General features: G+C 42.4%; 1 protein-coding gene across 3 annotated transcripts in view; it reads right to left on the bottom strand.

The window, feature by feature from the left end:
* Positions 1-15,456, bottom strand: part of IGSF21 (immunoglobin superfamily member 21) — a 298,172-nt gene that overhangs the window by 240,396 nt on the left and 42,320 nt on the right. The window contains exon 2 of one of the 3 annotated variants that reach the window (XM_033921577.1): positions 6,522-6,618. The exons of the other annotated variants lie outside the window; for them this stretch is intronic. The gene's annotated coding sequence lies outside the window, so the exon portion shown is untranslated. The remainder of the gene's footprint in view (positions 1-6,521; positions 6,619-15,456) is intronic. 3 annotated transcript variants of the gene reach the window in all.

The following is a 15,456-nucleotide window of genomic DNA, read 5'->3' as shown; positions in this document are numbered from 1 at the left end:
CCTTTTGGATTCTTGTGGTGTGAAATACTTTATTACCCAAGCACTTCACTTAAGAAGAGGAGACGGCAGTATCACAGTGACAAGGAGGTGATTTAGCACAGGACGAGGCTCTGATTGGGGACATAATTCTGTCTCTGGCATGGATGTAATGAGCTGTACTATCCCATTGACTTGCCAACCTTATTCCCGACGTGGAAACACAGATAAAATCAGAAATAAACCACCACAAAAGGGTAGTGCGGGGGTCATACAAAGACTGAATCTGAAACTGTGCCACACGATTTGCAGCCTTTACTCCCTTTGGAGCCCTGAATCAACCCTTTGCCATCCCATGTCTCTTTCTCCATTATCAGCTGAGCGTGTGTAAAAATAAGGGCAGATGGACAAAGGTGGTTGAGGGGAGAGGGAAAGAGGCAGATATTGTGGCTAGAGGCTGAGGAGGAAGATGGGACGAGGAGAAAGGGACTGGGGCCCATGCAGTGGCGTACCTAGCATATGTGACACCTGGGGCCCATCATTTTTTGGCATCCCCCCATCTGTATGAAAAACATGATTTTTAGTAACAAGCCACACGTCACACATGAGTACCTAGGAAAAGGTAGCATCTTACATATTGCAGTGAGCAGTACATCAATACACCCATTGTAAAACTAAACAAGCCAGACCAGTACAGATCAATCCTACACCGTCAATCCTAACAGGGTCGCGATCGATTCACTTTGCCTTGGCGATCGACCATTTTCCGGACCTGGCTGGCTGTGCACCTCCCCTAAGGCTGCACCCAGGGCGAACCTCCCCCCCCCCCCTTGGTATGCCACTGGGCCCATGTCCTCAAAACTCACCGTTAAACCAGTTTTAACTAGTTTAGCGTCAAAGCAGTTCAGCTATTGGTACCCAAAGTGGCTAATTGTGGTCTTTTCCGTGGTTTGCAACAGTCACCGATAATCATATGTACATGGATTACAGCGAGCTCATCAATATTAAAATGAGCACTCCGATCGATGCCAATATGATGCACAAATGAAGCGCCAGTTTTTAATGCTCTGAAATCTCCGACAGGTCTGGAGATGCCGGTAGCGTTAAAAAAGCACAGCTTTTTTTTTTTAAAGGGGCACAGATGTTGTGCATATATTACACAAGCACAATATCTGTCCCTATTAAAGGTTAAAAAAAAAAAGTTGTGCCAGGACCTCCTGATGATGGCCCCCCTACTCCCCCATACTTAAAAAAAAATTGTCAGGTCAGGAGGGATGCCCACTCTCTCCCACCCCCTGCACTTTATTCAGACAACGAACAAAAGGGATGCCCACTCCCTCCTGCCAGGAGGCCCATCTCTTCAAAATAGTGGGCCTTCCTCTTCCCAGTGCATTCTTGCACTGGGAGGGGTCTAAGATTCTGATTGGTTCAGTTTGCCTAAGGCCCTCCCATAGGCATCTGGGCCAATCAGGGTCTTAGGCACAAGTGTGGAAGTATTGAAATTGTTGAAAGCTATTCCTGACAATTTGTTTATTTTTTAAGCCTATGTACATAGTGTAAATCAATTAATTGAATTTATTAGCCAACCTTGTTCACAGAAGTTTTGGGGGATTTTTCTTGGGGGGAGAAGAGGGTGAACCTAGTTGCTAACACTTCTTTTCCCTAGGCGGAGGCACTGAGTACTAACCAAATGAGGGACCGACAGAGACTGCCTTCAGGGGACTCCAGCCAGGTCAGGCCCCGGACCCAGAGCCTCCCTGAAGGGGGCATTACAGACTTATTATTTTAGCTTGTAACATGCTTTGGCTTTGGTGTGGTATGAAATCAAGTACTGGAATACATGAACGAATAGATAAAGAAAACAGAATAAGAATATAAGGCAATCTCTGGTTTCTAGGTTGACTAATATTTTTGCCAGCTTTTATCAGGTTAGATAATGAGTCACACAATTGTGCATTTCCTGTCTCTTTGTCCACACGTTGCCCTTGTTTCTGCCATGTTCGAAGTGCAGAGGTTGGCCAAGCAGCAGAGAAATGGTAACGGCCTGTGTGCTCTCTACCTTCCCATGCTGAAAAGCTGACCTCAGTCCAGCAAAAGCAGCACATCAGCTGAATGTTCCTTCTGCCTCTTGTTATCTCAGGGACACACTCAGCATAAAGGCTGAGCTCTGGTGACCTCATTCTCACTCTTAATTTGCAGCAAGATTCTCGTAGCAGATAACCTACTCGAGATGTAGGTGCTTGAGCTTCCCATGTTATAAGAGCACAGAAAAAAGATGGTCCCTTGGTTGCCAGTAAAGGCATTGAATATCTCCTTAGCCATACAAGGCTGTGGCATTTTCTCTGACATGCTGCTACCATAAAAGAAAAGGCACAACGTGCCTGAAATTTAATCGTTATTAATTTATGGATGAATTCCTGGAGAAACACAAAAAGAAAACAAAGCTCTCTAATCCCATCCATAATGGTCTGCAGGAAAGGAAAAATCAATCGCCATTTTGGTTTCAATGAAAGATTAGAGCAAGTGTTTAGCGCTGCTGGGGAGAGAGAGCAGTAGCTGGTTTAGGTCAGATGCTGCTTCAACCTCTCTTATTTCAGCAATGAGACCCCCACTCAGCTCTGTTAGTGCACCTTAGTCCCCCTCTTCCCAGCTATGCTCTGACCTTGCCATTCCAGTACTAAATGGTGGCTCTTCTGTCACATCATGCACCAGAACCTTTCTGAACGGTGACTTTTCTAAGTGCAGGGGGTCCAACAATCTGGGGCCTTTCTGAAGACTCAGTGAGAGCTACAAGGGTAGAGGAGAAGAAACGTGGCTAATGGGGCCTTCAGGGTTGAGTCAAAGGGTATGGGACGAAAAAGGTGACTCATTAGATTGTAAACTCCCTGTCATAACAATCGATAATGCCATGTGAGTAGTAAGAGAGTCCCTCCCCTGCCTTATTACACTGTAACCTAGTAAATGATGGTACACAAAGACCTTCATGGTCCAGTCAGTCAATCAGAAGGGCAGCCTGAGTTGTACCTGTGACTCTGTGCGGGTTCCCTCCCTCCCCTCCTAACACACACACACTCTTAAAGTAATAGTGCAGCCTAAACCCTCTTGGCCTTGTTATTTAAAGTGTAAAAGTTATCTTAACATTTCTTGTGATTGAAAATTGCTTTATACTTTTATTCCATCTTCCTGCATATAGAGAACCTCTAAGTTTATCTCATCTCTTTCTGAATTCTGTCACTGGTTTTGGTCCACCACTTTCCATGGAAGAGACTCCAGGTATCCACCATCCTCTATCTTTCCTCTCTTCCAGAGTACGCATATTCATATCGTTATGTCTCTTCTCATACGTCTTCTAGGACAAACCTTGCTTTCTTCTGAACAACTTTGAGGCCTTTATGTCATTAGCAAAACATGGTCTCCTAAACTGAACTCAGTCCCCATAATGCCATTGCACCGATGACTGGATGGCTTCACCAGAACTCCACACCCTTCATCTTTCATTTTCTCCCCTCTCCTTTCACTCTTCAGCTGTTGTCTGCTGATAGTCTTTGTGGATCCTTCTCAAGAGATAAGACTTTCTAAATTTCTTTTAAAAATGCTAAAAAGAACAAGCCCAAGAACTGAACCTTGAGGCACACCATTGGTAACATCCCTTTCCTCAGAGTGATCTCCATAGGGTAGTGATCAGTGGAGATCGCTCTGAGGAAAGGGATGTTACCAGTGGTGTGCCTCAAGGTTCTTTTCTTGGGCCTGTTCTTTTCAACATTTTTATAAGCGATATTGCTGAAGGGCTGTAAGATTTGTCTCTTTGCAGATGATACAAAAATCTGCAATAGAATAGATACCCCAGATGGTGTGAATAACATGAAGAAAGACCTAGTGAAGCTTGAAGAATAGTCTGAAATTTGGCAGCTAAAATTTAATGCTAAGAAATGCAAGGTCACGCATTTGGGCTGCAAAAATGGAAATGGTATCATTTAGGGGGTAAAGAACTTATATGTACGACAGAAGAGCGGGACTTGAGTGGGATTGTATGTGATGATCTTAAGTTGGTCAAACAGGTAGGATAAGGCAATGCTAGAAGGATGCTAGGGTGCATAGGGAGAGGTATGGTCAGTAGGAAAAAGGAGGTTTTGATGCCCCTGATTGCCAGACAGAAACTGACCTATTTTGGACCTGTGATGAGGGCAAATTCACTAGAAAAGGAGGTGCTACACGGAATGGTCAGTGGTATAAGAAAGCAGGGGAGACCAAAGGCCCATAGCATGGATACCATCAAGAATGACAGGTTGAAAAGGAGACGGTGAAAGATAGAAGGATGCTAGGGTGCATAGGAAGAGGTATGGCCATTAGGAAAAAGAAAGCATTGATGTCCCTGTATAAGACTTTGGTGAGACATCATGTAGAATATTGTGTACAATTCTGGAGACCGCACCTTCAAAAAGATATAAACAGGATAGAGTTGGCTCAGAGAAAGGCTACTAAAATGCTGCGTGGTCATTGTGATAAAGAGTATGGGGACAGACTTAAAGATCTCAATCTGTATACTTTGGAGGAAAGACGGGAGAGGGGAGATATGATAGAGACGTTTAAATAAAAAATTCCAAAAAATGTCACTCACCAGCAACATCCAACATTGAAATTCAAAAACAGGAGGAGAAAAAGCCTCAAAAACGTTTTTAACATGCAGTAATCATTGATGATTCACAGCTGGCATTCTTTTCTTATCATAGGCAAAAAACTCACACCCGCAGCACAATATAAAAAGATTAAAAGGGAAAACCCCACTACTGTGCACAGTATTTTTAATTCTTATATATATTTAAATTTTTATAATACGTTTTTCTGTATAAACTTTTTAAACTTTTGTTATATATAAATATAAAGTTCTAGATACAACATTGCTGAACAAGGAAGCAAAATACTTAGCTCTGGTGCCAGAGGATGGAACTGGAGGGAATCCAAAGGTCCATCAAGCCCAGTAGCCCATTCTCACAGTGGCCAATCCAGGTCACTAGTACCTGGCCAATACCCAAAGAGTGGCAACATACCATGCTACCGATCCAGGGCAAACAGTGGCTTCCCTCCATGTCTTTCTCAATAAGAGACTATGGAGTTTTCCTCCAGGAAATTTTCCAAATCCTTCTTAAAATCAGCTACGCTATCCGCTCTTACCACATCCTCTGGCAACATGTTCCAGAGCTTATCTATTCTCTGAGTGAAAATTTTTTCCTCCTATTAGTTTTAAAAGTATTTCCTTGTAACTTCATTGAGTGTCCCTAGTCATTGTCATTTTTGACGGAGTGAAAAATCGATCCACTTGTACCCGTTCTACTCCACTCAGGATGTTGTAGACTTCAATCATATCACCCCTCAGCCATCTCTTTTCCATGTTCCATGTTTCTGTGCAAAAATAATACTTAATGTATTTCTAAGTGTACCTTCAGGTTCACAAGTTCTCAAGGATAGAAAGTTATAAACATGTCAACAGAATCCTGGAAGCCTGACATCACAATCTTTGGAGACCTACAGTCTCCAAAGCTTTCTCCTGAAACTTTATAGCATTGCACCAGGAAGTAAATTATACATACCAGAGAAAACCTGCCTTCATATTCTCCTTTCGCTAAAAGGACATTGCAGTGAAAAGAGCTCCGTGGTCTCCAGTGTTTATGAACAGACATTGCCCTTGACCTTTAAATGCCTGTTTTAAATTTCTCTTCACATAGGGACAGTATACTAGGCTTATATCCCCTACACCAAAAGGAACAATCGTTCCATACACCCAGGTCCAGAGAGCATTTGCAAGTCAGCTAAGCAATCCCCGTTTCTTTTATCACAACTCATATACCAGGTCTTTGCATGAGTTCTAAGGAATGAAACTGCAGTCAGGAGCAGTTCCCTCCAAGGACTTCTTCCTTCTGAAGCCCATGCAAATCCAGATGGCATGTTGATCTTCCCACAAATACAATGCTGGCACTGCAACCATTTCAAAGCTCATGGGCCAGCTGTGCTGATCTCATGTGTCGCTATCTGGTGGATTGTGCACATTTTTGTGATGCTGCTGAGATAGATACTGTACAGGTTGGAGAAGTTACATACTAATCACTACATGCCAGGCTGAAACCAGTAGACCCCTATCTTGGACATTTGCCTACCCTACTTCAACAGGCTTAGTGTGCTGGCATGACAAGGATATTCCACTGGATCATTCTTGGCATATACGATAGATAATTAATAGTCCAGTTTTGTATCACGTTTCTCAAATATCTGGGAGCAAAGACTAAATATATCAGAGCAGTTAAATATAACACGAGCATCTGAAGCCAAACACCCGTAGACAACAAAATCTACCCCAACAGATTCAGTTGAAGATAAGCATCGCTCCTCAAACCATTTGGGGGAACACAATAATTATAGTACCCTCCTAACTTTGTGCCATCACCCTGTGCCTTAAGAACTGTCATGAGAGGGCAGCCAGGACATTCTTGCATTGTGGCTTCTAGATACCCACAGCCCTTCTCTGGTATTTCCTTATGAGACAACTGTACCTTGAATCGCATGAGTCTAAGATCCAATTGGAGTTCAGAAGAGAATTGGAGCAGTCAGAATCTTTCCTTTACAGCTTCCGATTGGTCAGATCCCCTTCTGTTAGAGATAGGAAGAGGATGAGAAGCATTAGGACTGTTGTCCCCTTGCAGGGACTGCACAGTTAGACCCCAACTAGGCTGGGCATTGGGAGAGAACTAGGAGTCACTAGGAGTTACAGATCATTTCTCTGTGAAGCTCTGAATCCATCATTATTCAAGCTACAGCTATGCCACTAAATAAACTTTCTGAAAAGACATGTGTGAGCCCCAAACTCTGCAGGACTACCAGCTCAATGAACCAGATGCATGGTCAGGTTTCTGGAAAAAAAATAAGAGGACACCTTAAAATGGAAAACATGAAAAAGGATCTGCAGAAGTTAGAAGAATGGTTTAATGTTTAGCAATTAAAATTCAATGCAAAGAACTGCAGAGTGATGCTCTTGAAGAATGTGGCCACTGAGGGAGTGTGTGTGTGGGGGGGGGGGGAAGGGTCCTGGTTTAATCCCTCCAGTGGGTACCTTTGTGGCACTTGGATGCTTCCAAAAGAGGTCTAGCCCAAAAGCATCAGAGGTTTTAGCTCTACCATTGCTTCGTAAATAAGGTCTCACAAAAGTTCTTAGGAGGAAACGTATTATAAATATAACTCTGGATCTTCACAGAAAATAGTATATTAATAATATGTTTCTATGTTTTTATCTACCAGAACTTAATGTGTATAATAGTGCTCAGTCAGAGATTAACACCTTTCCCACTGGCAATAGTGGAATCTGTTGACCAGATGCTTAGGTTGAAGCGCTTATGTTCCTCTCAGTCAGAATTTAAATCTCAAGCGGCGGTAATGAATCAGCGATTTCGGCAGAGAGATTATCCAATATATAGCCTTAAAAAGGCATACAAGTGCGCTCAATGCTCCAATCATGAATGCCTTCTTTTGCCTAGGCATCAATCAGTTGTGATGTGTATTGCCATTCTCTCAAGTATGACAAGTTATTTTCATGATCGAAACGTTCAAGATAACGAAGGGAATAGACTTAGTAGATAATGACAGGTTGTTCACCCTCTCCAAGTTAGAGAGAACGAGAGGTCACTCTCTAAAGTTAAAAGGGGATAGATTCCGTACAAACGTAAGGAAGCTTTTCTTCACCCAGAGAGTGGTGGAAAATAGGAACGCTCTTCCGGAGGTTGTTATAGGGGAAAAGACCCTCCAGGGATTCAAGACAAAGTTAGACAAGTTCCTGCTGAACCGGAATGTACACAGGTAAGGCTAGTCTCAGTTAGGGCGCTGGCCTTTGACCTAAGGGTCGCCGCGGGAGCGGACTGCTCGGCATGAAGGACCACTGGTCTGACCCAGCAGGAGCAATTCTTATGTTCTTAAGCATTGGGATATCTTATGATTTCATTCAGTTTTTGCTGATCCCTAGGATCGCATTCAATCTGGGTGAATTATTAAAGCTTAAGAATAATAAGAGAGTTACATCTAGCCAAGGGCATTCTATATGTAGCCCATGTATATATTGTAGGTATGCATTAATTTTTGATCAGTTTGTTTATTGCCTAGGTTCGACTTGTTCTTCCTGTACACTTCCTTAAGTAAATCACTTCCAAAGGGCAGCAAATAAATACATTTGTTTTCATAAACGCATCCGATTCATTGGATCACTTGAGATCAAGGATGCGAGGGAAGAGCTGCCCTTGAGTGGTCTTCTTTCTAGTCAATTGAAAACTGGAAGAATAAAACTGCGGGAAGTGCTTTTTTTTTCTTCTATATTTCTGTTCAACTCTTTTAATTGCTGCTTTGCATTGGCAAAATTTCAGCTAATTGAGAAACCAAACTTGCCAGCTAAAGTGGACATCCATCCAAGGACACTTTCATTACAAGATAATTACACTTCACACAGACTATTAAGTAATGAAGCACGCTGGAGATACACTGTGATTATGCTGTCCAATACTCTTACAGCTTTCCAAGACAAAAAGTAAGTGTATAATTGGATCCCAGGAGCCTCTACTAACAGCAGTAAAGGGATGGGACCTGGAGCAGGTGGATCATGTAACCAGACTATCATTCAGTTTGCTAATATTGTTTAGGCTTATATATAACAGCATCATTCCTTGGTGGTCCTTCAACTCATAACTCTACTCCCCTCTGCTCGCCACCCTAGCCAGCAATTTAACCATCCCCTCTAACTGTAACCCCTACCCTGGCATCCTGTTTGTCTGTCTTGTTGTTTAGATCATAAGCTCACTCGAGCAGGGACTGTCTCCTCTGTAATTCTGTACAGCACTGCCTATGTCTAGTTAATTAGTTAGTCAGGTGCCATTGACTTGTGCTTGAGACCTAGCGACTTGATGAATTACAGATCTAAAAAGAGATCAGTTTTGTGCTAGTCCATAGTTGTTTTCAATGTGTCCAGCCAACTGATTGCAGGTCGCCCTTTTTGCTTGGTGTCTTCGATCTGCCCATGCATAATGTCCTTCTTCAATGTCTGGTAGCTCTCTAGAAATAATTAGTAGAAGTAGTCATATCCAACCAAATTGGGATGCCATTTTGAGAATCAGGCCCTTAGGGGAAATTCTGTATAGGACGCTGGTTTTTGGAGCCGCTTGAGAAGCATCTGAGAATCACACACTGGCGTCCTATACAGAATTATATCTGCCCTAACCCTGCCTAACCAGCCTGATACTCTAACCGGCGCCTATGTCACAGGCGCTAGTTAGACAATCGCATTTGTTCCCTTACAATCAGCTGATCGTGACATGGGAATTCTCCTACCACAATCAGATGAGTAGCTGTGGCAGGGAACCACTCCCTCCTGCCATCATCACTCCTGAACTTGAACCCCTCTGACCCCACCATGGCTCAGCCCCTCACCTCTCACTCTACCCTCAACCCCCACCCCCCTCCCCCCATTGCTTTCTAGGATGCACTGGGAAGGGGCCTAAAGCTTCGATTGGCTCCGATTCCTAATGTCAATCCCATAGGAGGGGAATTAGGCAGCTGGGCCAACCAGAGTCTTAGGCCACTCCCAGTGCATCCCAGGATTCACAAGAAGCAGCCAGGAGAGTTAAGGTGGCGACCGGTGGAGAGATCAGTGATGACACTGGGAGCTGCTGTAAGATCTGGAGGGCCAAGGAAGGGTCAAGGAGAGAACCTGGATTTATGGAGTCCGTGGGGGAGAGACTTGGGGAAAGACCTGGTCAAGAGTGAATAAAGTATTTAGAAATGTTTTAACCACATTGTGTTGTGTTGTAGCAGGCACCTGGGGATGATATGTGATGGGTAATACCGCTCAGCCCAGTCATGTAATCACAGTGTCGCTTGGCGCCATTTATAGAATCTGTTCCTAAGGGTTCATGCAATAGATGCGCTCTTAGCACAGGAAAATCCACTCTCTGCCCCAACACACCCTCTGAAACAATACATTAGAAACATCACATTCGGATTGCAAACAGCAAAAGAATCGTGTCCTTAAATATGAATATCTTTAGACAAGTCTCCTACTCATTGCAATAAGAAATTGGCCAATGGGAATTGTTTGATGTATTGTGTGTGTAATAACCCTAACTGGAGCTGGGTATTATTTACTCTCGTTCCAATTTTTATCCTTGACTAGGCAATGAGCTAACAACCATTTCTAGGAGCAGGTGCTAATCAGGGACCTTGATGGCTCTCTGATGTTCTGGTGAGTTAGAGGGAAGAAGTATGGCGATGGGAAGAGTGACTGTGAAATGCCATTTACCCTGAAAAGTGCTCGGTCTGAGGGTGGGGAACAGGGGTCTCGTTTCATGACACGTAAATCAAATTTTGGGCACTTTCAGCATTCTGGGAGCATGAAAAGGGCCCTCTGAAAAGTCTGCAGGAACAAGTCCTTACGCACACTTGTCCCTACCTTTTCTGTGGTTTCTTTAGCCGAGTTAAACAGCAGCAGTTTTTAAATTTCAAAAATGTTATGCATCTCTTCACTGGACAAAGTAGTTTTCAAATAGACCTTTCACCTTGGTAAATAGCATTTCACACAGGCTGCTAGAACTTGCTCCTGAATCCGGTATTTTATTAATAAGGATTATTAACTACCTTTATGAAGAGATTCGCCCAAGGCAGTCTGACATAAAAATGCAATACAAAGGTATAGCTAAGAACATAAGAATTGTCCATCGTGCCCAGCAGTCCGCTCCCAAAGCGGTCCTTAGGTCAAAGACCAGCGCCCTAACTGAGACTAGCCTTACCTGCGTACGTTCTGGTTCAGCAGGAACTTGTCTAACTTTGTCTTGAATCCCTGGAGGGGCTCCGGGCTTTCTCTTTCTCTCCCTCCCTCCACATTTCCTATGAGAGCTGTCCTTAAAGCACTTTTGCTTCACTTTCCACATTTTCCCACAGTAATCTTGACTAATTGTTCAAATGCCAGTTCGGCATTTTACTCTATAACTTGGCCTAACACTGGAAAACAAGATGTGCTCACTTGACACAGCAAATTGATAAGGTGTTGAAGAATAATTAGCAAATACGAGGGTGGTTTGAAAAGTTTGGTAAAAAAAGCAAGTTAAAGAACGTAGTCTCCGTTGAGGGCTATACACTTGGTCCAGCAAGTTTCCGGATTTTTCTAATGTTATTTTTCCTACAATACAAAAAGACTGGAAACTTGCTGGACCAAGTGTATAGCCCTCAATGGAGACTACGTTCTTTAACTTGCTTTTTTTACCAAACTTTTCAAACCACCCTCGTAGATGCAAATTCATAGATAAAGGTCAAATGGCCCATCCACAGTAACCATGATCTCTTTCTCTCTCTATCCCAGGCCCTCTTGAATTCAGACACCGTCTCTGTTTCCACCACCTCTTCCAAGAGACTGTTCCACGTATCTACCACCCTTTCTGTATAAACGTATATCCTCAGATTACGCCGGAGCCTATTACCTCTTAACTTCATCCTATGTCTTCTCATTGCAGAGTTTCTTTTCAAATGAAAGAGACTCAACTCATGCGCATTTACATTATGTAGATATTTAAATGTCTCTATCATAAAACCAGAGGACATAATTTGAGGTTGAGGGGTGGTAGATTCAGGGGCAATGTTAGGAAATTCTACTTTACGGAGAGGGTGGTGGAGGCCTGGAATGCGCTCCCGAGAGAGGTGGTGGAGAGTAAAACTGTGACTGAGTTCAAAGAAGCGTGAGATGAACACAGAGGATTTAGAATCAGAAAATAATATTAAATATTGAACTAAGGCCAGTACTGGGCAGACTTGCACGGTCGTTTGGTGGAGGATGGGCTGGGGAGGGCTTCAATGGCTGGGAGGGTGTAGATGGGCTGGAGTAAGTCTTAACAGAGATTTTGGCAGTTGGAACCCAAGCATAGTACCGGGTAAAGCTTTGGATTCTTGCCCAGAAATAGCTAAGAAGAAAAAATTTAAAAATTTAAATTGAATCAGGTTGGGAGGACTGGATGGACCATTCGGGTCTTTATCTGCCATCATCTACTATGTTACTATGTATATCTCCCCTCTCCCGCCTTTCCTCCAAAGTATACAGATTGCGTTCTTTAAGTCTGTCCCCATACGCCTTATGGTGAAGACCACAAATCATTACTCATTAATTTTTAAGTTGCAAACAATGGCCAGGTTTCTTTTTTTCTGCTTTGCAAATAAACTATTCTAAGTATGTTTAACAGATGATTTTTAAAAAATTGTCAATTAAATAGATGAGTGTATAATGCAGGAGATTTTAAATATTACCTATAATCAGACACTGCACAAACTTTACCCAAATTCAGGACTCAAAAAAGCTACTGCAGAATTCTGGGGAGTAAAATGAATTACATTCTCTGATTACAAACCAATTAATCACCTCTTCTGATTTTAAGGCTTCATTGTGATTAGAATCCACATTGTCAACTTCACAGTAACCTAATAAGAAAAGCTGTTATGAATTCAGCACTTTATGGGCGGCTTCTAACGCAGCCTTAAATATTACCGTAGGTCCATTTTCTAGTTTGCTGTTGACAAGTATTGATTAGTGCAATGCAGTCTATGAAAAAGCTGCTTCGAGCTTTGCAGGTCATACAAATTCAGCTACTGACAGATGTTGAACGGTGGGCTAACATATCTCCCAAATTCAAGGCATTGTTCAAGCTGTGGACCCTGATTTTAGAGGTTCTGCATAAAAAGAAGCCAGAACATCTAAAGGATGTGTTGGTACCACGCAGCTTTGGATTACAAGATGATTTAGGGAGCAAAGAAGTATTTGACAGGGATGGGCTGCCAGAAAGTTTTCATTTTGCATCATTTATGATGCTGTTTACAGGAGTTTTCATAATGACGTCCACTCTTTAGAAATGGTACATGTTGTTGCAAGCTACCTCAATACCCCTTTGGGGGATAGACGTGAGCTAGAAATGTCTTAACTATAACAAAGAAGTGAAGGCTTAAGTACCACAAAAAGTCTCTAAACAAAGAGCCATAATCCATCTACCAATGGTTTCATCTTTTTTCTTATGGCGGGACCATCATCTAAGGGGCAATAAATGCACTTTTCACTTTCACTGCTTTCTTTAGGGTTATAATTGCAAATCCACTGCCCTGTTGCTGCTCTTTGCTCGATCTCCTTGCACCTTCATGTCCTCTAGTTTCACTCTCTTGGACAATGTCCAGCATCTCTACCATATACCCTCCACCCTTTCTCTCCAGTAAGGTATATTAGGTTCTCAAAAATGCTTTTTCTACTGAACAAGATTTGAACCTATAGACAGTCCAAATTCCCAAAACTATGCTCTGAGAAAGCTACACAGCCAGCTTTATCTCCACTCATTATTCCTTGCCTACCGTGTAGAATTAATCTGCTGTCATCAACACCAGGGATCTGGCGAAGAGAAGGTTCCCTATTGGAGAGTTCTTCAAGCTATGCCACTTATTTGCTCAGGTTGGGAGCTGGGGAGTGATTGTATGTCAAACAAGAGAGAGTGGTGGTGAAGCTGGGTTATTGGTGGAAAGCCAGAAGGACTGGTATTAAGACCAGTTCTGTTCAATATTGTTGCAGTGATACAGCAGAGGGGAAGTAAAGTCACCCCATCAGTAAATGTACTAGATAATACAAAGTAACATATCTGTAAAGCCTTCAGAAACATCACAGCTTTCCAAAGGGAGAGAAGGGAGTACAGTAATGGCGTGCCCTAGGGGTCTCTGCTGGAACCAGAGCTCTTTAACACATTCATTAATGACCTAGAAGCAGCAGCAGAGAGTAATTTGATCAAAAGTGCAGATGACACTGGTCAAAACATAAACTGACCATAAGGAATATCTGGAATATCCTGTAAACCTGTTTTCTAAATGGCTGATGAAATTTCACATACAAAATGTTGCAAAGAGGAAACCAACTAACTATGCTGCCATATTCAGTGCGCTGTGGATCTTAAACATCTATCACTAGACTCATAAAACATAAACAAATCATAGCCATAGAAACATGATGGCAGATAAAGGCCAAAGGGCTCATCCAGTCATCCCATGTGCCTATCCCAGGCTTTCTTGAAATCAGACACAGTCTCTGTCTCCACTACCTCTACCGGGAAACTCTTCCATGCATCTACCACCCTTTCCGTAAAAAAGTATTTCCTCAGATTATTCCTGAGCCTATCACCTCTTAACTCATTTCAAATAAAAGAGGCTCAACTCATGCACATTTATGCCACGTAGGTATTTGAATGTCTCAATCATATCTCCCCTCTCCCACCTTTCCTACAAAGAATACAGATTGAGATCTTTAAGTCTGTCCCCATATGCCTTAGGACAAAGACAACGCACCATTTTAGTAGCCTTCCTCTACACAGACTCCATCCTTTTTATATCTTTTTGAAGATGCGGCCTCCAGAATTATTCACAATATTCTAAATGAGGTCCTTCTAGCTTTCGCCGTCACCTTTTCAACCTGTTTGGCCACCTTAAGATCATCACATATAATCCCACCCAAGTCCCGCTCTTCTGTCGTGTCCATAAGTTCTTCACCCCTTAAACTGTACCGTTCTGTTGGGTTTTTGCAGCCCAAATGCATGACTTTGCATTTCTTAGCTGCCAAATTTCAGACCATTCTTCAAACTTCGCTAGGTCTTTTTTCATGTCATTCACACCATCCAGGGTGTCTACTCTATTGAAGATTTTGGTATCTTACTTGACAGCCCTTCAGCAATATCATTTATAAAAATGTTGAAAGGACAAGGCCCAATAACAGAACTTTGAGACACACCATTGGTAACATCCCTTTCCTCAGAGCGATTTCTTTAGCCCATTGGGAATAATATAATCTGCTACTCCTCTCGTAGTGCTATGACAATTTATAATCAATTTTAACGTATTTTCTACAAATTAATGAGTTTTCTCAAAATTGACCTTCCCCAACATCATTAAAGCCTGTGAGGTCTTAAACACAGTCTTAAATAAGCCGAATTCCTGGAGGCAGGAAACATATTTGTAAGGAGGGCATCTTCAACTTTCTTTGCAGATAAAACAGGTGCAGAAGAGCACACCGTGTAAACATGGTCAGTTTCAAAGTAACAGGAAATGCATACTTTCTCTTCAAAACCCATAAGTTCAAGTTTCAGTGTAGATGATTTGAAAAATGATTCTTTTCTAAAGCCGCCTTTCTAAGAAAAAACAAAAACAAAATTGTCTAGGGTAGGATAAGATCAGTTTTCCAAAGGCAGGTAAGTAAATTAGTGGAGAGCCTGAGGGGTCTGTGCTGGGACTAGCACGCCTTAATATATTCCTTGATTTCCTGGAAACAGAAACAAAAAGCAATGTGACAAATTTGCAAATGATATGTCAATTTATTCAAAGAGGCCAAATTGGAAACTGGCAAAAGAACTACATGAGGACATTATGCGACTGGAAAACTCAGAAAAAAAATTC

This window comes from Geotrypetes seraphini, chromosome 15 (assembly GCF_902459505.1).
Source record: "Geotrypetes seraphini chromosome 15, aGeoSer1.1, whole genome shotgun sequence".
NCBI lineage: Eukaryota > Metazoa > Chordata > Amphibia > Gymnophiona > Dermophiidae > Geotrypetes > Geotrypetes seraphini.
Note: the sequence above shows the minus strand (reverse complement) of the source record. Positions and strands in the feature narration are given on the sequence as shown.